At 39.2% G+C, this 24,191-nt stretch overlaps 1 long non-coding RNA gene across 4 annotated transcripts in view; it reads right to left on the reverse strand.

Moving 5' to 3' along the window:
* Positions 1–24,191, reverse strand: part of LOC138735667 (uncharacterized) — a 53,001-nt gene that overhangs the window by 3,329 nt on the left and 25,481 nt on the right. For 2 of the 4 annotated variants that reach the window (XR_011339855.1, XR_011339856.1), the window contains exons 2-3: positions 9,542–9,678; positions 6,194–6,316 (exon numbers count right to left, since the gene is read on the reverse strand). This is a non-coding gene — a long non-coding RNA (uncharacterized lncRNA). Of the gene's footprint in view, positions 1–6,181; positions 6,317–9,541; positions 9,679–24,191 lie in introns of all 4 variants that reach the window. The other 2 variants (XR_011339853.1, XR_011339854.1) reach the window with 1 other exon arrangement.

Genomic DNA, 24,191 nt, shown 5'->3' on the forward strand with positions numbered 1-24,191 from the left:
CTCTGTCCCCCTGGTACTTTCTTCCCATGATGGCCCCATACTAGAATGCCTCTTTCAGGAGTCTTGTGCCAGGCAGGCATGCCAAGGATATTGGCTCACTTTTCCTTTCATTGGATTTGGAGTATTTTGAATAGGCAGCATTGGGAGGTCCTTTTCAGTGCCTCAAGGTGCCTGCTGTGGGTAATCCAGATGCATATCAGATCAAAATTAAGAAGAGCCGGGGATGTTTCTCAACAACCTTGCACAGGGGTGTCCAACTCAAATTCACAGAGGGCCAAAATTAAAAACTTGGACTAAGTCGTGGACCAAACTAAATATTTATTGAAAATTTTCAACAACATCTGCATGTTTTCTCTTCTTTCAACATATGTAATGTTAAACTTTTTCTTATTAAAATAATTGTTTAATAATAGTTTTGGTTAAACTCTTTCCAGAAGAAGCATTAACAAATGAGAAATAAAATATTTAATAAATAATATTTCTCTATAGCCTTTAAGCTCCTTTTAAATGTTTTTTTTCACAAGCCCACAAGTCAAAAAAATAACAACTTGCTTCAATGAAAATCCAATCTTTCAACTATGAACAGTCCAAAGTTGACCAAAGAAAATATGAATCCAAGCTTAGCTTGCTACACTGTGATTTACTCTGATGCACCTGGGTCTAAACCAGATACTTGGCATCTCTTCTTAGATGCAAGTTCATCAAACTCTGGGGTCAGAGTTTGCCTCCCACCTGTCTTGAAAGGTCCTGTTTTCTGTCTTTCATTTGGCCATTTTTCGTAAGGGGTTTATTACATGTGAGTTGGGCGACAGGTCGCAGGTGCTAATGAAAGTAAAGAGAGGAGGTGGGGGTGATTAGCGGGCTGACGCCAATGCATTTGCAAAGCATTCTGGGATCTGTAGCATTAGCTGTGCATGCGCTATACTGGCGCGGCGGCCAGCGGGCCAGTTCTAATACATATTTGATATGATCTTGCGGGGCAAATATAATCATATCACAGGCCAAATTTGGCCCGCGGGCCTGAGTTTGACATGTGTGCTTTAGTCGGAAAGGTGCTTCTTCATTGCTGGTGGATTAGAAGTGTGATTAACAAGATGGCTTCTCTTGGCCTATCCAGATCATCTTTGCAAAAATCCTAAATTGAAGTAAAATTACACCTTGCTCCTGTGCAGAATTTGGAAGGGTTGTTTGAGTGTTACTGTCTCAGGTAACAAATACAGTAAAATGTCTGGTATCCGGGTATTGGTAGATGCCGGATAAGTGAATTTTCTGGTTGCTTGAGATTGTATGTTGTGTGACTGGCGAACTAATGGGGAGGCGTGCTAAATTTTAAACTTCTGTATATTTTTTACCTATTTATTTTCTGCGATATCGTTGATGGTTGCTCAAGGTTGCCCGTCGCTTGAATCCCGGATAGGAGAAGTTCTACTGACTTCCCACAAACAACCAAAAATCATTTGGAAGTAGAAAACTAATGGTGTCTTTCAGAAAAGGACAGAAATAAATGGTTCAAGATGGATATAAAATAGGTGTTTTTTGGATTATAACATAAACGGGTTAACCTTTACCCTTTGTGAAAATATTTACCAACTCTCTACATTATATTGTGGTATAACTAAAGCACAGAAATGAAGCTGAATTAAAGGGAATGACAAGTTTTATGGTATTGTATTATTATCACCTTATTTTCACGTGTCCACCTAGGCAATGACCAGTATTTCCATTGAAAATGGTGGAAATTCGATGGTTGTTCAAGTTATCAGAATTCCATGGTCACTGATCTTTGCTTTATTTCTGCCCTGACGAACTAATCCAATTATACATTGTAATAGAGAAGCTTTTATTTTGCACATTGTGTGTATCTTCTGTGCCGCGAAACCCATTCCAAATGACTGATTTTTCATTCGTGCCAGATAGATGATAGAGATGACAGTAAATTGTATGGCACCAATATTAAATAAAATGATTTAGCAAATTATTGTTCCCTTTCTTTGATTTTGTACATCTTGAGGCAACCTTTCATGGAACTTTTGAATTCTGCATAAATCTAAGTACCATTATATAATGCATAAATATAATTTGATTAAAGTTTTGTCCAAAAATTACAAAAAGGGGAAAGACAATTGTCCTGTGCTAGGCTAGGTTTTTATTTAATTGAGTGAAGAGAACTGTGGCTGAGTCCAACTTCCATAGATGTCAGTGTGAATGTAATTACGCTTGTGTTCTTTTGAGGGGTTTCAAACATTCATGAGATCTCAGAACCTACTTACTGTATACACAACCTTAATTTTTGCGCTAGTCTAATTTAAATGCGGCAATGAGTGTACCACTCCCTATTTAGTAATTCAAAATATTAAAAAATATGGATGCTGGTTAGAGGTCAAAATGTAGATCGAATATTGAGCAGACATCGGCACTGATTAGAGTTCATTGGATCGCTCCAAAAATTAATTAATTAGTTTGCAGCAACATACAGTATATAGTGAAGAACGAGATGTTTTACTTGTCGTGGCCCAGCTGAATATCATGAGTTAGGAGCTCATTCTGTATTTTATGACTAAACAGTTACTCCAACACAATAGTAGTGTCTAATGAATAATGCTCTCTTGCAGAGAAAGAAGTTAATGTTGGGAAAATTAGCGTTGATTTGAATGAAACTCCTCCAAGATGCAACGATACTTTCAGAACATTTACATGCCTTTTTCATGCATTTCTGAATGTTGTGCCAAGCTGCTTTCCTTGGGATTATTTTGTGCAGAATTCAATCAGTAGAGAGTGCATGAGTAAGGAAACTAATTTTGCATGTTATATTTCAAATGAATAAGTTGGATAAATATGTCCTGTTAGAAAGGTTAAAGACAAAAGGAAGATGGTGGTTTGAATAAGGGAAGAACAGACTTAAAAATAATCTCCAATGTCATGGGTTCAGATGGAACCAGTTGCCAACAGGTTTATTGATATTTTCTGCACCGAGTGAATTTAATCATTTTCGGATTGTGGCATTTGGATGATTTTTTTTTCAGGCAGAAAATCAGCTCCCAATTTTGCTTTGAAATTCCAGAGCATTCCCATGGTGACCATTGACCAGGGTCCAGGACATTGGCACAAGGCAGAACTGTACAAGTGGGGTTGATTTTGACATGAAACAATTGTTCTGTTGAATTTACCATTGTGACCAGGCCTAAGTTTAATACAAGGACAAAATAAGGATAAACCTTCAAAAGCAAAAAAGGTAATAAAAAAAAATAGTAATGACATTTTTTCACAGGAAATAAAGTGATTGAAGGGCTTAGGATCATAATGAATTTCCAGTGCATCATTTATACTGAGATATAGGCTGAGCTTATTCATTAAACCCTATAAAATTTAAATATGTCAAAAAATAAAAATATGCATTAAAAAAAAACTAAGCCTAGATAAAAGCTAAAGAAATACGAGTGCCCGAGCAGGAATTTTCTCCTGCTTCGAACAATAATATGAATTTTATTTAAAATATTAGTCATAATCTCTCCTTTCAAAATCATCGTCCTCGTTAAAGCTAGGAAAACATTTTAACTACCGTACTTCAAAATTCACCATTTTGCTTGGATGCATGCAGATGGATGAAGCTGGGCTGAGTAGTGAACACTGTGTTTCTTCAGGATGTCCAACATCCCCCAAATTAAGTAACTTAAAAAGCTTCATGATTTTACAATAGATACTGAGTTTACGGCTGGAGGACAGGAATGAAGTCAGTATTATGTTAGGGTAGGAAAAAAAGCTAAGCATGTCCCATTTATAGTAAAAACATACATTTATTTAACTATCCCACAAGACATGTTAGCATTAGACAACCTTTGCACAGCCCCAAAAGAGTGCATTTCTGAATCTATTACCAATATCTCAAGTAAAATCTAGAACTGATTTATTCTAATACAATCGTTAAGTAACTTTAATAATACATATAAAACTATTTTGATGATGTCATATATTTTATCCTGTCTTTTGTTTATTTGATGTCTCTCTCTTTGGCTTGGCTTCGCGGACGAAGATTTATGGAAGGGTAATGTCCACGTCAGCTGCAGGCTCGTTTGTGGCTGACAAGTCCGATGCGGGACAGGCAGACACGGTTGCAGCGGTTGCAAGGGAAAATTGGTGGGTTGGGGTTGGGTGTTGGGTTTTTCCTCCTTTGTCTTTTGTCAGTGAGGTGGGCTCTGCGGTCTTCTTCAAAGGAGGTTGCTGGCCGCCGAACTGTGAGGCACCAAGATGCACGGTTTGAGGCGAGATCAGCCCACTGGCAGTGGTCAATGTGGCAGGCACCAAGAGATTTCTTTAGGCAGTCCTTGTACCTCTTCTTTGGTGCACTTTGTCACGGTGGCCAGTGGAGAGCTTGCCATCTTACACGATCTTGGGAAGGCGATGGTCCTCCATTCTGGAAACGTGACCTACCCAGCGCAGTTGGATCTTCAGCAGTGTGGATTCGATGCTGTCGGTCTCTGCCATCTCGAGTACTTTGACGTTAGGGATGAAGTCGCTCCAATGAATGTTGAGGATGGAGCAGAGACAACGCTGGTGGAAGCGTTCTAGGAGCCGTAGGTGATGCCGGTAGAGGACCCATGATTCGGAGCCGAACAGGAGTGTGGGTATGACAATGGCTCTGTATACGCTTATCTTTGTGAGGTTTTTCAGTTGGTTGTTTTTCCAGACTCTTTTGTGTAGTCTTCCAAAGGCGCTATTTGCCTTGGCGAGTCTGTTGTCTATCTCGTTGTCGATCCTTGCATCTTAAGAAATGGTGCAGCCGAGATAGGTAAACTGGTTGACCGTTTTGAGTTTTGTGTGCCCGATGGAGATGTGAGGGGGGCTGGTAGTCATGGTGGGGAGCTGGCTGATGGAGGACCTCAGTTTTCTTCAGGCTGACTTCCAGGCCAAACATTTTGGCAGTTTCCGTAAAACAGGAAATACCAGACAAGGTCAAATGATGGCAGATTATATGAAAAGACGGAAAAAAATCCTATTTCACTTTCTACTAACCAGTAAATAAATGCCTGCAAATGCAAGGAGTTCTGCTTACAGTGGATCTCTTTTCATTTTGTTTTTTTATTGTATGTGTGCATGTTGAAGTTCATTAATAAATCGTTTAAGATTTTGTAATGGTTAATGTTCCCAACAGAAGACTAAATGATCTTTATTACAGTCGTACAGCTGATATCGCCTCAAACCGTGCATCTTGGCGCCTCACAGTTCGGCGGGCAGCAACCTCCTTTGAAGAAGACCGCAGAGCCCACCTCACTGACAAAGGAGGAAAAACCCAACACCCAACCCCAACCAACCAATTTTCCCCTGCAACCGCTGCAACCGTGTCTGCCTGTCCCGCATCGGACTTGTCAGCCACCAACGAGCCTGCAGCTGACGTGGACTTTTACCCCCTCCATAAATCTTCGTCCGCGAAGCCAAGCCAAAGAAGACAGCAAAAATGGAGGCAAGTTCTCCTTTTCTAAATTTGAAGATGATGTTTTAAAATTATGATTTCCTTTGATTTTACAGGGAAAAAATAAATAATGTAAGATTATCCTTGATTACTTTTTCCAGGATTATTGTAGCCCCCAGTAATTAGATAAATGTTATTGTACAAATGGATTGTGTTGTGAAATTATGTCGTGTGCTGATGCGTGGTAATTTTTTTACTGTAATCTACAATACATGTCAGGGTAGATTTTATTAATTGGAGCTTGGAATTTTATACATTGTGAATAGATATTGAAAATTCGAAAAAGTACTGTAAAACTAATGGAGAAGTCACATCCTCTGCTGTTTCCATGCCTGCGTTTCAGATGTGAAACTTTGCGTGCTAAGTTAATGTGCTAAGATTGTTAATTTGTAACATTCGTGCTGACACTGAGATATGTGCTGTGCTTAATGACACAAAAATATAGATTTATATAATTTTTCCAGGTTCACTTTGATACCTTTACCTTTAGTCATTGAAATACAGGACAAATTTTATTGGTTATGCTGCGTATTCTGTTGGGTCTTAACACTGACCCTGGAGCATTTATTTTTAGTGTTACATTGACAAAATGAGCTGGCACAGCTATAAATGCAAAGATCTTGAGTGGCACTTGTCTGTTCACAAAACTTTGCTCCATTTCTGGGTTTTTTTCAATTCACCACATTGCTAACATAAAGCACAATTAATACTTACATGAACACTCACCAGCCTCATTGTATCATGGCTATTATGCCATCAGTATTTATTGCCATCAGACTTGAGTTCTAAGATCATCAGAAATTCCTCTGTGTTTTTTGAGGAACAATCGCAGACTGTTTGAAATTGCAACTGGAAAAAAAAGCATTAAGATTTACCAGACTTGAAGCATTTTGTCTCCATTCAATAATTTTAGATGTTCAGCTAAATGCAAACTAGTTTTGAAATATGTTCTGCTTGGACGATTGTATTGACCTCTCATTTACAATTTGGCAAGTGGGTCAGACACATGTCACGCAGAATACAATTGGAGCACGGCAGTTAAATTACAGAACAAGTCATCTAAAGGCTTGGGCCAACAATCTAGAGATGTGATTTTAAAACCATCATGGTAGCCTTGGGGTATGTATTAGAGCAGAGGTTCTCAACCTTTTTCATTCCACTCGCATAGCACTTTAAGTAATCCCTATGCCATCAGTGTTCTGTAATTAGTAGGAGATTGCTTAAGGTGGTATGAGAGTGGGAAGGGAAGGTTGAGAACCACTGCTCTAGTCCCAGTTGTCACTGAAATATTTTGCTTGAGAAAAATTGGCCCATTTCCTTTGGAGTGATGAAACCGTGCACGTCATGAGCTAATTGGGTGCTATTAAAACAGTGGTTTTCAACCTTTTTCTTCCCACCCACCTTAAGCAATCCCTTACTAATCACAGAGCACCTATGGTACAAGGAACACTTAAAGTGGTATGTGAGTGGAAAGAAAAAAGTTGAGAACCACTGAGCTAGAGCAATAAAGAATTGTACTCCAAAGTAGCCAAGGTGTACCAGTGCAGTTACAACACTTAAAGCAGCCAAAAGATTGCCAGGGCATGTCCAGTTCACTAAAAGAAGAACACATCTCATTGGCATTTCATCAATCTACATTAATTATCAGCAAGATTATGGCAAATGTCGTTACCAGCGCTGTTGATTCACCTACTCTTCAGTTATCTTGTAACTCATACCTAGTTTGAGTTTACCAGAAAGTAATCACAGCCTTGAACCAAAACATTGAGTTCTACAGTGAGGTGTGAGCCATTGCCTTGCACAACATGGCAGTGTTTAAGCAAGTGCAATATTCAAAAGCTCTGTTGAAATAAAAGTCCATAGCGTAAAGAATGGTTGGAATGAGACCTCACAAAAGAGGATGGTTATGATTGTCAGGGCTTAATCATCTCATGACATAATTGAAGGAGTTCTTCGGGGCAGTATCCCGACCCACCTATTTTCAGCTACCTTACAAATGACATTTTTCCATCATACTTTAAGAAGTGGGTTGTTCACTATTATTTGAAAAAAATGTTTAATTCCATTTAAATTCCTCAGAAAACGTGCAGTCCATGCCTTTATTTTTTTTAAATTTTAGTCATGCATCTCACAGTAATAGGTCCTTCTGACCCACAAGCCCATGTCACCCAAACACCACAATTAACCTACAATCCCTGTATATTTTTGAAGGGTGGGAACACCCACAGGAAACCCAACAGACACGGAGATAATATAAAAACTCCTCACAGACAGCGCCAGATTTGAACCCTGGTCGCTGGCACTGTAATAGCATTGAGCTAACTACTACGCTAACCGTCCCGCTCATTTAACCAGACCTAGTCAACATTCAAGCTGATGTGTGGCAAGCAACATTCTTACCACCAAAGTGCCAGACAATGAGATGAGCCCAAGTACTAACTTTGACATTTGGTGGCATTGCTATTGCTATTGAAATATTTTGCTTGAGAAAAATTGTCATTGGCCCATTTCCTTGGGAGTTATGAAACCGTGCACATAACAAGTCAATGAGGGACAATTAAAACAGTGGTTTTCAAACTTTTTCTTTCCATCCACACAGCTCCTTAAGCAATCCTTTGCTAATCTCAGAGCATGTATAGCTTAAGGAATACTTAAAGTGGTATGTTAGTGGAAAGATAAAGGTTGAGAACCATTGCTCTATATACTGGGATTAGTCAGTCTTCATTATCCCATCTGCAACTGGTTCTGAATGCTGTAGCCAGGCTCCTTACAGGTGCCAAGAAGAGGGATCCTATAACTCCTATTCTGGCCTCCCTCCATTGGCTGCCAGTACAGCTCAGAGTTGATTTTAAAGTTCTGCTGTTTGTCTATAAAGCCCTTTCTGGGCTCGCCCCTTCTTACATCACGGATCTCCTAACTCGTTATTCCACTTCAAGATCCCTCAGGTCAGCTAACTTGAGACGCTTGGCTGTTCCGTGCTCAAATCGTGATCTCAGGGGAGATCGCGCCTTCATTATTGCAGCCCCCAGACTGTGGAACAATATTCCTCCTTCTGTCCAACCGGCCCCTTCCATCAACTCTTTTATATCCAGATTGAAGATGAACTTTTATTCGCTGGTGTTTTGAGTAATCCTCATTGCACCTGATTGTTACCTTGTGTCCTAACCTCTTGTATTTGTTTTATTCTGGACTTTAAATAGTTGCCTCATTGTGATGAATTTTTGACCTGTACAGAAAGTTGGTCAATGTGAGTTGATTAAGATGTGCTATATAAATAAATAAACTAATCTAAATTTAATTTAAATAAGTACAATATAATTCTTTAAAACTCTCATTCAAAAAGCTGTGGAAAATAAAAACACTGGGTGAAAAATAAGATCAGAAAAAAAGATCAAGAAAGGGACAAGGCCGTCTCCAACCTTCCTCCACAACTCTCAGTGAATACAGACCAAGGCCCAAGTGCCCACCTTAATAATTATGATGGAATGTGTCAATCTATCGTCAGGCTATTAAAGATGACAGATTCCGTTCAAATCAAACAAAAACACTTCCCCTTGTCATCTGTGAAAAAGTATTCATTTTTCCACCACGTCTGACATTTTTGGCACTCCTTTTGCTCTTTTCTGCCTTTTGGGTTCCACTATTTTTAATCATCTTCAAACTAGGAAATGCAATGTACATCTAATGCAATTTATGATTAGAAACTATGCTCTCACGGGCCATATTCCATTTTATTTTTAAAATCTCCCCCCCCTCACGCCAGGTCACAAAAATGGGCAATGGGCTGCAGTTGACCACCCCGGCCCATTCCCTTTATTCCTTCAAGGATCTGAACCCAACCTGCTATGTCTTTCCTCATTAGCCAATGCCTTATTCCATGATTCCAGAGAAACGTTGTTTCACTGCTTCCAAGTAAGCTATTAAATGAATAAAGAAACAAAAGCTGTGTGCAATGCTTGAACCATTGCAATGAAAATCCCCTGCTTTTCTCCTTCATTTTAGAATATAATTTTTAATTTTGTAGATCAAGTATTTGTCCACTACTCAATATCTGCCTACTGAGATGGTCATTACCTTGAAATGTGAACTTTGTTTTTCTCTCCACAGTTCTGTGGCTGCAGTCATACTGTAATAATCCTTGTCAGGTTGCCAGATAGCAGAAATTGGACATCGCATAGCAACGTTCACTCTCACTGGTGTTTTATTTCATTCTAAAAGAAAGTACAACCCAAGATAAGAAATACATTTTCATTGCAAATTACGGATTGACATTATTTATGAATTTGCAACTGTTCAAATTAAAATCGCTATTAATGACCTGAGCTGAAGGATAAATGTGCACAATTCATGCATATTCACTTCTCTGCTATTGTGATGTGCATGTTAAACTAGTTATTAAAAAAAAGTTATTATTTTAGAATAACACTATGGAATTTCTGGAAAATGGGATTATCACTGTAAGGGATAGCATAGATAGGAGGAACTGAATGGTCACAGTTAACACAACATTCCACACAAGCACCATCACAAGTTCCAGCCCAGCGACAATTCAATACATTGGAAAAATTGAGGGAAGGTTTGTCACAGTCAGTTCCAGATTTGATACATTTGGAAAGACATCGTGATTTTGCAAGGGAGAACCATTCTGACGGCTGGAGAGGCAACAGCTTTTTGAAGCATCTTTTGTAGCCAGCCATTTTTGTGGAGTCCAGAGCAAAGCAGGCTCTGTGAATGACTGGGCCTTTTCGGTGGATTGACCTGCACCAGTAGGGTCTTTCGGGAAGCAAAGTGCTTCATTTTGATTGTAATGAACAGTGAAGGTCACTTGGAGAGACAGGGGCCAGGGACCTGGAAGCTACCTAGAGGCCGCCCAGTTCGAGTCTTGCCTACAAAAGGACCAGGAGTGTTATGTCCGCAGCTCGTGTGGATGGACATTTCTTCAAAGGCAATGCAAGGAGAATTTGAGAGTCTGTAGCAGCCACAACCCCAGTCTTCTCACCAGTTCAACATTAATTCTGGGCCTCAAATTTCAAAGGCCTAGACTTCAACACTGAATTTAAAAGAATGAACTTTGAAGTAACTTTCTAGATTTTGGCCTGGTCTGTAATAGTCTGGGTCTCTCTCTCTCTCTTTCACACACACACCTGCAGATAATTCAGGGTAGATTTAGTGTAAGGATAGTTAAGACTATAGTTTAAGAGTTAGAAATAAAATTAGTGCTTTAAAATTAAACACTTTCTGGATCATTGTCTATTGCTGCTTGTTATACACGGATCCTAACAGTGTACTTTTAATAAATTTTAGACTATAGATAATATCAACATTATCTAATATATCAAACAATCCAAGCTAAAGAAAGTTGTGCAGATCAGAAAAGAGAAATGCTGCAGAGATATTCGGTTCTTATCCAGCCTATTGAAGAGTTATACAAAGGCAACAATCCTTAGAAAAAGAAAAAAATATTCACTAAAACGTCAATTTATATTTGGATTTTTTCTTTTATATTTCGAGCCAATTAGCATTTGCCAGAGAGAGGATCATTTTTCGAGGTTACACATTGGTAATTTTGTGGGGGGAAAGGCAGAACTTGGACATCTCTGGGATTTGGTGTATGGAGAATGAAACAGCCAAAGTATCTGCAATTGTATGGAGGTTAACTTCTAGATCAGCAAACCAGGAGTCTAGATCAATGATCCAGAGGTTTAACTCCTACGTTGGGAAATTTCAATTAATTTATTGAACTAGATCATTTTTTGCTTCTAGTCTGTACAAAAAATTAGATTTCTATACAAATCCACACAGTTCATCCATCTCCTTCAGGAAAGGATATCTGCCATCTTTAACCTGCAAGTGACTCCAGATCCACCAATGTGGTCAACCCTTAATTCTTCCATTCGAGAACATTTAGCTTTGCCAACAGCACACACCAAGTGTGAATAGCTAAGAAAGGGCAGCATGGTTAGCGTAGCAATTAGCGCAACACACTGCGACCAGAAATGGCTTTTGAATCCTGCACTGTCTCTAAGGAATTTATACATTCTCTCTGCATCTGCATGGATTTCCTGCAGGCACTCTGGTTTCCTCCCACCATTCAAAAATGTACAGGGGGTTGTAGGTCAATTGAGTGTCATTGGGCAGCACAAGGGCCCATGGGCTGAAAGGGCCCATTACTGTGCTGTGTGACTACATTTTAAAAAAATATTTAACCAGGTTCTATTCCTCATTCTAGAGCCTCTGTCCAATGGAGGGGTTTCAATCAATCAAAATAGAAACTGCAGGATTTCTCTAACAGATTATTAATTCAGAACACTGCTTTTACATTTGGATCACAAGTTGAAAATATTTCTTAATATGTTTTTATTTTACATGTGATTGTGGGTGAATCGTGGTTAACATTTCTCTGCAATTAGGTTTGTGTTGAACCAAATTGTTATGGAACATTTGAGTTTTGCCTGATTATAGATCATTTAAGAAATAATGGACTGATTTTCAAGCACAGATGTTAGTGTGTTCTGAATGGTTAACAGATATCACAAGCTTTGGTAATTAGGCAAATAGTGCACAATTTGTATAATTGTCCAAAGCTCCAGGTGCAGATTAGGAAGTGGTGGAAACATAAAACTGCATTCAGTAGAAACAGACAATGAAAAAGAATAGGGTAAAATCATTGAACAGATTTTAAAATCCATCTCACTGTATTTCCAGACATGAATATAGGTGACAGAGAGGAGAGCCAAGTTGTAACAAGTAAAAATTTATTTGAAAAATGTTACTGCAGGCAAGGGCTGAGTAACGTAACACAGAACACTGTTAAGTTGAAGATGGTACGACTGGGGTTATCAGTAGTAATGATGAACTCGTATATCACTCCAAATTTGCATGCATCAAAATTGTAGCCAACCTGAAGAAAGGTGGAAGTGTGTTTTGGGACTGATGGTTGTAAGCTTCCTGCTGCCTTATCTACAAATGTGCCCAAAGCAGATGGCAGCGCTTCGCATCTTCATATTGCCTCTGCAAATCTAAAGCCTGTTGCAATATTCATTAGAAGGTTCTATGAACACTTTCACAGAGACATCCAATCGAACAAAAGTAGCTCATGACCATGTGAATAACTTTTGTCAAAAATAAACACAATGAAAAGCATGACGTATATGACAATTGGAGTGTTTCCAAAGTACCACCAGGCATTAGTTAATCAGACCCTCACACATCAATCTGCCATTGTAATCTACTTTAAACCTGCTGAAAAATAATTCTGTGCCAAAAAGAGGAATGTGTCTGCTATCTATGGATGTAAGTATGATGGCAATGGACTTCTGATTGCAGCAGTTTCCTCATAATGTTGTCACTTCAACATTTTGGGAAGCATCTGTTTGCCATCTGCCTTCTAAATTCATTGGTTACATGTCTTATCTAAACATCTTCCTTCACATCAAGTCCGTCTTGTTGTGGATTGCAGGACCTGAGTACAAATCTTCTATTACTTTCAAACAAAAGCATTTGTTTCTTGGAAAGGAACCCTTTACCACAAGTTCCTGGGATCTTTTGGATGGGGCATGTGAGATGTAAGTTAATCACTGAAATGGACAAGCACAAGCCAAATATAATATTTTGATGAAGACTGTGGATATTTTTCAGTGTCCTGGCCAAAATTAATTTTTAACTCAACAACCCAAATATTGATTACCTCATTATGACATTCATGCTTGTGTGAGCTTGTTACAGAAGATTTATAGTTTCTTTTCCCAAAAGTGACAGCGCTTGTAAAGTCCTTCTTGTGTTACATTTGTGGAATAGTTTTAGCTCATTAACGTGCTCGAGAATAAGGAGTAACTTTAAACAAAAGAAAATACAGAAACAGTCTTGTGGAACACAGTGATGCAAGAGGGATCTCACTGGACTGCATCTTACCTGGTAACTCTTCCCTCTAGTTCCCCAATAAAGGCTGATAGCCCTGTCTCTTCCCTCAATACTAGCCTTGGATTTGGGCCAGAAGCAGGTAGACATGCACTGGATCTTTCAGGATATTAAATCCTTTAATCACTTGCTTTGTGTCGGCTTGTGGTTACTGATCACACTACAAAGAGGAAGGGACCATTCTCTGCTGTACACTCAATATCGCTCAGGTAAGCCTGGTTCTGGCCAGTTCTACAAGAAAGCATCTACAATTGGTCACATGCTATGATGTTCAGAAGTGCATGCATCCAACGCAAGGCATATACGTTGCACAATTATGACAAAGCACTTGGGCACAAGATGAGATTATGAAAGATAAAAGAGAATTATGGAGTCAGTCCAGACAATTGGCCTTGAGATTAAAGATCAACCATGATCTTATTGAATGATGGAGAATGGAATAGAAACAGAATATTTCCAATGTTTTGATGTTTTAAACAGTTCTTCAAATGCAATATACGGAGCCCTCCAAAATGTTTGGGGCAAGGACATTTTCCCTTTATTTTCCCGTGCTCCACAATTTTAAATTTGTCATGAAACATTTCACATTTAATCATTCCACATTCCAGATTTTATTAAAGGATATTTATATACATTTTGGTTTGACAATGTAGTAATTACAGCACTTTTTAATGCACAGTCCCCTCATTTCAGGGCACCATAATATTTGGGACATAGCAATGGTATGTTTAGTACTTTGCTCCATATCCCTTGCATGCAATGATGGTTTGAATTGTGTAATTCATAGACGTCACCAGATGCTGAGTATTTTTGCTGGTGATGTACTGCCAGGCTTCTACTACAGCCATCTTCAGTTCCCACTTATTTCAAAAGCTTGTCCCCTTAAGTTTTCTCTTCAGCATATGGAAGACGTGCTCAATTGGGTTTAGATCGGGTGATTGACTTGGCTATTCAGAATGTTCCAGTTTTTAAGCTTTGAAAAACCCCTTTTGTTGCTTTAGCAGATGGTTTGGGATCATTGTCTTGCTGTAGGATGAAGCACCGCCCAATGAATTTGGAGGCATTTGCTTGAACTTGAGCAGGTAGGTTTTTCTATACACTTCAGAATTAATTTTGGTAAGGCCATCAACAGTTGCATCATCAATGGAGATAAGTGTGCCAGTACCCGTGGCAGCCATACATGCCCAGGCCGTAACACCCCTGTGAGAGATAATGGATTATAGGAAGTAAAATTAGTATGAATAAAATAAAGAATAATAGATTAGACTAGAGGAAGTTAAGTAAGTGCTGAATAGGGATGAATTCCGATAAGAGGGTGAGGAAGGGTTACGCAAGTATAATAGAAGAAAGGTCTTATAGTGATAGAAAGAATTAGCAGGTTCTGCATATATAGAATTAAAGTCCTGAGAGTTGAGAGGTGTGAATAAGGACAAAGGCAGATTCATGAATAAGGACATTGACATGATGGGACCCAGACAGGATACCCCATGGTCTTCCAAGTTCACAGAAACTGCACGCAGGCAGACAGAATTAACAAATGCCAAACCAATCCAGGAGGCAGAAGAATGTTAGGGGGGGGGGGGGTATCTCTACACTGAAATGAACTGCATAAAAGTTGGGTGAGCCCCAATATGTGTGTGTATTCCCATGGTAAGGGGAAGCACCCAACTTGACACTGTTGTACAATAAATGTTCTTTGTTCTCAATTTTTGTCTAGAGCGAAATCTGTGAAGGTACTTCTGTTTCTCACACCCCCAATTGAAGAGGAGGTGGTATGCTTTGGATCTTGGGCAGTCCTTTCAACCCCCACACTTTGCTCTTGCCATCACTCTAATACAGATTCATCTTGGTCTAATCTGTCTCCAAGATCTTTTTCCTGAACTCTGCAGACTCTTTTAAATACATCTTGTCAAACTGTAATCTGGCTATCCAGTAATCTAGCTAACTAGTGGTTTGCATCTCACAACTGCAGCCTCTATATTTCTGTTTACGCAGCCTCCATTGTAGCGCAGACAACCCTGGCCTTTTCTGTGGAAGCTCACTGATATAGCATGGGTAGTGCTGCCCCCTAGTGTTCTCAAACAGAATCAGAATTTATTGTCATATAAACATGTCATGAAATTTGTTCTTTTGTGGCAGCACAAACATTTTGTATAAAACCACCTGACAAAATAAATGAAAATAGTGCCAGAAAAAGTCTAAAGTAAGGCAGCGTCTATGGTTCATTGTTCATTCAGGGATCTGATGAAAGGGGGGAAAGAAGCTGTCCTTGTGCCACTGGGTGCTCGTCTTCAGACTCCCGTACCTTTTCCCCCCGATAGTAGCAGAGTGAAGAGGGCATGGCTTGGCTGGTGGGGGTCCTTGAGGAGAGAAGCCACCCCTTGTAGATTTTCTTGACGAAGTGAAGACTGGTGCCTGTGATGTCGCAGGCTGAGTTAACAACCCTCTGGAGTTTCTTTTCTTGTCCAGAGCATTGACACCTCCGTACCAGACAGTGTTGCAACCAGCCAGAATGCTCTCCATGGTACCACCTGCAGAAGTTTTTGAAATGCAGCAACTTTAGTTAAAATGAATACAGTGTTGCTGTTCTCACCAAATTGTTTTTACAGCTTCAGTGTTCACTCTTTTGGCTTCCAAGTCTGAGGCTTACATCAAGACTATAAATTATGTAATTAACAATTCTCTTAGAAATTAGCTGGATCAAGATTAATTTGCATTACTGGTGTAAATCTGGTGATTCACGCATTGCAATAAATTTCAAAGGACTGTCATGCAGCAAGGTTACAATTATTTTAGGTTGTCGAGACTAATGGCACAATTGAACAATTCATCCAGCAATTTGAGAAGAATCAGACCTAATACTTATTTCTTCTTCAAACCAGATCACTTTTTTGTTTCCACATTGTTAATTAGCTACAACTTTTACAGCAATTTACAGCCATTGACTAACAGCTCTGTAATTTCCAAAATGCACGCTATCAGCCTGAGGCCTCATCCACCAGCCAGATGTCTTAAGTAATCACAAACAGCTGCCCTTAGTTTTCCGTTTATTAGATCATAATATCAGCTAGAAGTTAAATTGATTGCCCTCTAAATATTTTGACACGGTTTCCTTCATGCGAAATAAGCAGAGCTAAGGGAAGTTCAGTAAACTGTTCCCCAATAACATTGTGTCTTACTGTGCAATTAATATTGCTGCCAACCTATAATGTCATTCAAAGGCATTAACTCGGCCAAGTCCAATTTCCCATTCCTTACCCCTCTCCCCCTCATAACATATGGAACCTTACCAGTGACAAAAGACTCATTTGGATTAGTCACATAATTGCTGTGGGGGTACAAACAGGTCTTGGTATCCACTTGTAAGAGATTCATCTACTGGCGGGACAAAGCTTAAATGTTCATTGCCTCCACATTCCATGCCTTGTGGTGCAGTATGTGCCATGTACAAATGCGTGCAGGTTATTTGTCTAGACTCCTCCGACAACATCTCCCAATCCCATGGAGAAAACCCATCCCCTGCCCATTTCCTTCCTTGCCACCCACTATACTGACTTTCATTGTCATTGGTCAGGAATCCTGGATCCTCCTTCCCAGCAGCTCTATCGGCACCAGTGGTTTGCTGCAGTTCAAGAAATGGTAAATTTGAGACACGCATTAAATACGGGTTTTGCCAATTATGCCAATTTCCTAAAAAAACAACTAAATAAAGTTCATCCAAGATAGATTTGCAAAAGTTAGAACTCTTTACATCTTTTAATATTTTATAAATCCATATTTTTTAAAGTTTGTTTCAAGTTCAAGTTTATTATCATCTGATTACACAAGTACAACCCGGGGAAACAGTGTTCTCCGCTCCTTGGTTCAAAATATGTCGTCCAGACATAACAAATATGCAGACAAACACACATACGCAAGACAAATATATAATATATATCTTTTCTTTGGCTTGGCTTCGCGGATGAAGATTTATGGAGGGGTATGTCCACGTCAGCTGCAGGCTCGTTGGACACTGACAAGTCCGATGCGGGTCAGGCAGGCACGGTTGCAGCGGTTGCAAGGGAAAATTGGTGGGTTGGGGTTGGGTGTTGGGTTTTTCCTCCTTTGTCTTTTGTCAGTGAGGTGGGCTCTGTGGTCTTCTTCAAAGGAGGTTGCTGCCCGCCGAACTGAGAGGCGCCAAGATGCACGGTTTGAGGCGAGATCAGCCCACTGGCAGTGGTCAATGTGGCAGGCACCAAGAGATTTATTTTATATTAAATAAATAACTATTGCTTCATGAATATTACAGTCTCAGATGGGTAGTGCGAGCAGTTCCTTTGGTTATGCAGCTTTCTCATTGCCCGTGGGAAGAAACTATTTCTCAGCCTGGTCGTGCTGGCTCTCACACTTGTGTATCTCTTTTCTGGTGGGAGTAGTTGATAGATGCTGTGTGCGGGGTGGTTGGGATCCTCCACGATTTTGCACGCCCTCTTCAGAAAATGATCCCGATAGATCACATCGATGGTGGAGAGGGAGATCCAAGTGATTCTCTATCACACTTTGGTCCTGTTGATTGACCTCCAATCCAATTCTTTACAGCAAACGTTCTGCACTGTGATGTAATCAGACAGGATACGCACAATAGAGCTCTTGTAGAAGATTTATATCATGGTGGACGGCAGCCCTTGCCACTTTAGCCTTCTCAAGAAGTGCTTCTGACAAGTGAGGAGATGTTGCGCACCCAGGATAGGTCACTTGTTAAGTGGACCCCAAAGAACTTGGTGCTCTCAACTCTCTCCATTCCTGAGTTATTGATGTGCAGTTGAGGTAGTTGTTCCTGGTCCTCCCGAAGTCCACAATCACTGCTCTGCAACTCCTTGCTCTCTTTACCCCTTCTTATTACCTCATAACCAATATCGTGAGAAAATCTATGCTTGGCCCAGATTTAGCAATGTGAGATAATGAGTCCGATTGTCCCAGAGAGGGCATCAAAAGAAATTCTGGGATATGTTGCAAAGAGCAGTTTGTGACTAAAGAGTCCCCAACCCTTCCTAAAAATTGCAGAAATAATCTGTGTCAATTTTCCTTCATCTTATTTGTCTGATGAACCACATTGATCTAAAACCTGAAAGATTTAACAGAATACCCCAAACAGTCAAAGATGGGAAGTCAGGTGAAGAGCAAAATGACTCACTGGCTGCACCCAGCTATTTTTAATCACTCTGATAAAAATGCACAGATGATCTTGTTAAAACCTGCCTTAAAATGTTATTTAAAACATTTTGATTATATTTTCCAAACTGACTTTAGAGTTCTGTTGTCTCTACAGGGTGACTTGTTATGAGCCCAGAGGACCCCAAAACCCAGCAGCAACTTAAACAAAAGTTACTTTTAATTATCTTTAAACATGAAAACAGAATCACACTTTAACTTAACTAACCTAACTTAACCCCCCTTCTAATTCAAAGCGCACGTATATGCAATGTGTTTGTAAGTTTAGAAAAGTTCTTTGGTTCACAGTCCAATCTCACTTCTCATTCCTCCGAGTTCACTGGTTGCAGGCAATTCTTATACTGTGCACAGAATTCAACATTTATAAAGTTCACCAGGGTTTGGTGCTAGAAAGTAAATGGTTACCACTCAAGAAGGTTCTTGTCGGTTTTCAGAGAGAGATTTGTTGTTCACTGGACACAAACTGATTCCTTCTAATCTGCCGCATCAGATGATAACCTCTTTCTTTCAGGTCACCACAAAGTTCCTTTTTGTTTCTCTTATTTCAAGTGAAACATTAGACAGCCAGTCCTCTCCTCTTGTACGGTCCACAAGGGCTTTGACCAGGCTGAACTAAGAACTCACAACCCATCTTCAAAATGGGGTTTTTTCACAAGTTTGCCAGCTTGTCCTGTTCCAGTCCCAGCTGCTGCTGCTGAACTGAATTCTCTCTCTTTACACACACAGAGAAAAAAAGCCTGTTTGACTCTCTCTGCTTGCAAAACCACATGACCCTCTTAGAACAGCAAACTGCACTTAGACAGGCTGTGGCTCTGAACCTAATCCTCCGATCTCTTTCATCTGTTGCTTTTCAAAACAATAATCCATTAGCGAAGTCTCTATAGGCACTCACCAAAGCTTTTGTAAAGGCACTCTGAGCCAGTCTGTCTGCCTTGACCAGAGCTCCAGTATTTTAAATGAGATCTGTTTTGAAGTGTTTGTATATGACCTACACTTTAAAAAAAAACTGCCACCAAACAATATAAATATAACATATTCTGTCACACTGTGTTGCATGGGAATAGGGGCTGGGTTAATAGGATATCTCACATATGGAGGATCTTTTCTAGTATCTTTAATATATTCATGAACAACAGAAAACAGATGCAGAGAAGGAAGGAAATTCTTTGCAAAAATCTTGACCTGGAAATTCATTGCAATTTATGTTTTTGTGCACTTTTCAAAGTTTGAATGTGTCTGTAGTAAAATGAGCCAAGCAAATATAAGCATAAAGTAGAAAGGAAAAGAACAAGAGAAAACATGCAATCAATTCAACAAAAACATTTAATTTAGGAAACAGTTTGAAACTGAACATCTTTGAGCACCAAAAGTGTAATAAGGAACAATTTAAGAAGGACCAAATTGTTAACAGGATTTATTCAAGTTCTATTTGGAACGATGGTAACTTAATGTTCTGTTAGGTACTAACTATCATACAAAAATGCATGTTGATGAAATTCCACTCTGGTTAGTGGTACTAAATAGGTGAATTTCAGAACCAGGGTGCAATGGCTGAAGCCATCTTGCACATGTCAAACTGCTGCCTGCAATTAAATTTCAAAAGTTTGTGGATTCAGAAGGTTGGTGTCTTTTCCATCGTCCAGAATTATGGATGGTTAATGTTTGCAAATCAATGATTAAATGAGGTGTATCCCATTTATGAGATTTATTGATTAAATTCTATATTATCACCATTGTGGAAATAGAACTGGCTCGGAAAGGCTTGCGCAGTGCGATTACGTCACCTTTGGCTATGTGTGGTGCAGGGTTGGCTGGGAGCCTGGGATTTAAAAAAAGTGCACTATTGTTTTCCATTTGAACTCGACTAAGACTCTTCATTTCACACCACATTTTAGCGACCACATTGGTGACCTCCGATGAGCCCAATCAGCTTTTGGACCCAAAATGGACAACTCAGCAGTTCCTTCAAACTGCCTGTGCTCTGGACAACTCAACCCAAAGTGTGGCTTGGACAAGCTGAGGCACAATTCCACATTCGTTAAATAGTGGCAGATGCCACGAAATACTACTGTGTGGTAAGCACCCTCGACCAATAAACTGCAGGTCGAGTAGTCGACTTCTTCCATGATCCCCAGGTCATGGCAGGAATCTAGTTCTTAACACCATGTTTGCAGAGTTCTAGGTGACATAGAAGTCATGTGTAGGAAACACATGAACATGAAGGGTGGATTTTAAATTGTGTGCAGGATGCCAGTGGTCATCAATACCTTTAAATGACACATCTCTTAAGAGGCCCTGGCAAGTTTAACATTTTGGACTCCATGACCCAGTTTTCTGGAACTACTAACAAGCTCAAAAACTCTGTGTCCTGGTTTTCTGGGACTGGCTTTATACCCAACCATGCTGTAAAGATTTACCCATGGATCCAGTCCAGAATATATATGATGAAAGGTTAAAAATAGCTGGTGTCCAAAGGGTTAAACATTGAGGCCTAATTTATATTGCTTTGCAAACTGCTGCCAAAAATGGCTGAAAAGAAGCAGCTGGTTGGTCCAGGCAGATCAAAATGATTGTCCATGGCTGCTTGGTGGCAGAGAGATGCATCACAAGTGGGACAGTAAGCTAGCTGGCAAGCAAAATCTCAAATGTTCTTAGCTGGTGACAAAAATAAATAAAAGGTGCATTGAAGGTGAATTCGCAAGATAAAAAGCATAAAAAATGAACAGTAGAATTGACTTGTATTATGAAGCATCCCAGTGGATTTTGCAGCAAATGATCAGTGAATCTGATAGCGTTCACCAACACAGCTCAGTGGAGGGGTCAGCAACTTTTGTGTTACCCGAGTACATGTCAATGCAAAGATCCTGAAGCTACTATCAGTGGATTGTTGCTGTAACAGGACTAAACTGAATACCTTTATTCCTCATTGAATTTAACACGAGGCCAAACACTTTCCATAATCACTGAGGAATGCAACATCACATAATAGAAGATATAACTGGTATTTCTGCTTCATTTTAATGGAAGGGGATGAGTAATTTTCCTTGAAATACAAGAAGACTTTTAGATATGTTTACAATGTAAACTGATATTCTTGATGTTTTGCATTTCCAATAGATTGCAGTGAATAGTGAATTGTCTTTTCAAAAGGTTGGCTTTCTGAAAAAAAATGGGCATTACAATAAGCAACTTCAAGCTGAACATAAAGATAATTTCATATATACTGTATCACGTAGAAAGTTGCAACTTTTATTGAATTGAGGATGTTTAATCGCAATATGATGCTGACACGTTGCGTTAGTTCAACTGACCTAAAAATACTTTCCCGCTGATATCTCCTTGCACTCAGCATCAGATGCCTCAGTATTCATCAATATTAGGACAACATTGATAGATTCCATTTGCCCCGATACTGCTTTTCTACGGTCACAATGTCCGAGTGAAGCCATTCATCATGTTCATCGCTGACTGCGCCAAGGTCAGAAGGGAAGACGTCCAAACGTGAATGCAGAAAATGAATTTTCAGTGGCATGTTGCGCTTTATGGTTTTGTCGACTTGAAGCATGTTGCCAATCAGCTCGGTGTAGTTTAATGCTCTGTAGTTGCCAAGAAAATTCTCAACAGCATCTTTATACGTCTTGCAAGCCTAAGGCCACATTTGCGTAGCATCTGCACTGAGTGCATCCCAGGCATTCTTGGGCTGACCAAAACAGCTTGCTTTGTGGGCAATACACTAGTAGATTTAAAATATGACAGGAAATCACAAAAATAGGTTAGATCTAAAAATAATGGTATGCGATAGGATAATTTTAAGGTGATTTTCATGATCAGCCGCCCAAAATCAATAAGCCCAAAGTGTTCAGGAAGAATAATCTTCATTGACTAATGTTTTTTTTAAATATTAAGATGCATGCAAACTATGCAATAAGAATCCATTGCTTCCAATTAATCCTAACCTGCCCAAATATCCAAGGTAATGTCAGTGCTTTTCTGATTTTTCCTTTCTATAAACACACTGATACTTGAGAGTATTAGTACCATAGGAATTAGTAGCAGAATTTGGGGCAGCACAGCTAACGTAGCAGTCAGCACCAGCGACTGGGACCAGGGTTCGAATCCTGTACTGTCTGAAAGGAGTTTGTATGATCTCCCCTGGTTTCCTCTAGGTGCTCCGGTTTCATCCCACGTTCAGAACGTACCAAGGGTTGAAGGTTAATTGGATGCAATTGGGCTCATGGGCTGTAATGGCCTGTTACTGTGCTGTGTGCCTAATTAAAAAATTTAGAATGAAAACTTATTTTTAATTGCCTGCAAGTCCTTCGGCGCCCACTTCTTGTCCTTTTCCTATCTATGTTTAGTTTCCAAGCGCCTTTAGAAAGAATGATTTTAGATCCCGAATGTCATGACGAAACACATACCGCAGCTGAGGATATTCATTAGCACCAGTCCAAATTTCCATAACAGAGTATCTTTTTGATATAGATCCCATTTTGTGCGTGGATGATATAAACATTTTATTTCAGTGACAGCTTTGCTTATCAATAGATATTGTCTTGGGAGTAATTTCTGAAAAAGTAGTTGCAAGACAAATATTATTTACTACACTTCTCATCATGGAAACCTGGAGTTTTCTTTTTAATCCTGCCTCTCTTTAGTCATTACATCTTCCTCACTGGAGGAACCCATGAGAATTATGAATTGGAAAAATATGCAAGAGCTTAATTTCAGTTATATACCGAGTTTGTTTGTATCTTTGTTCTCAATGGTACATCTAAAATGCCAAATTTAGCAAATGCCTAGAATTTTGAAGGTTCCTCTAGATTTGCTTCTCTAACAAACTATTTCAAAGTTCGTCAAAGTTCAAATTTATAGAGTCCATACACGACATTACTTAAAATCATGGGCCTCTTTTTTCCTGCAGGCAGAATTTCCATTGTAAAGTGCACTCCAGAAGAAATGTGCATAGAAAGAGAGATCAATCTTTGTATTTCTTCTGTAACCTTGATTAGGGGAAGGGGTTAGAATAGTATTAGAGTTTTTTTCTTTTAGATAAATGGATTTATGGGATTTAATTATTATTATCTTGGAATAATATCCTTTTTTTAAAAAAAGATTTATTAAGGTATAATGTGATATGTTATAGTATTTAATTGATTTATACATTTAATCATTTTAACAATCATATTTAATAATAAGGAATGCAATTAAAATTTGTCATATTGTGCATTTATTTTGTTATATGTTATTAATTTGCTTTATTAATAACTTGTGTATGGATTATTAAGTTAAACGCAATAAAAATAATTTTAAAAAACTCAAACACGAGCTAGCAAACACAAAGCCATGTTGACAATCCCTCATCAGTCCCTGACTATACAAATCCCTTGTATATCCAATTTCTTAGAACACCTTCAAATAACATGCATTCTACTAACTTCAGGACCACCACCCTATGATTTCCTGGGTTATTTTTGGAGTTTTTGAAAAAAAAGTGGAACATGAGCTACGCTCTTATCCTCCAGCACCTCACCTGTAGCAAAGATGATATCTGCCAGGGCCCCTACAATTGCTACACAGGCTACCCTCAAGATTAGAG

This window comes from Narcine bancroftii, chromosome 6, assembly GCF_036971445.1.
Source record: "Narcine bancroftii isolate sNarBan1 chromosome 6, sNarBan1.hap1, whole genome shotgun sequence".
Lineage (NCBI taxonomy): Eukaryota > Metazoa > Chordata > Chondrichthyes > Torpediniformes > Narcinidae > Narcine > Narcine bancroftii.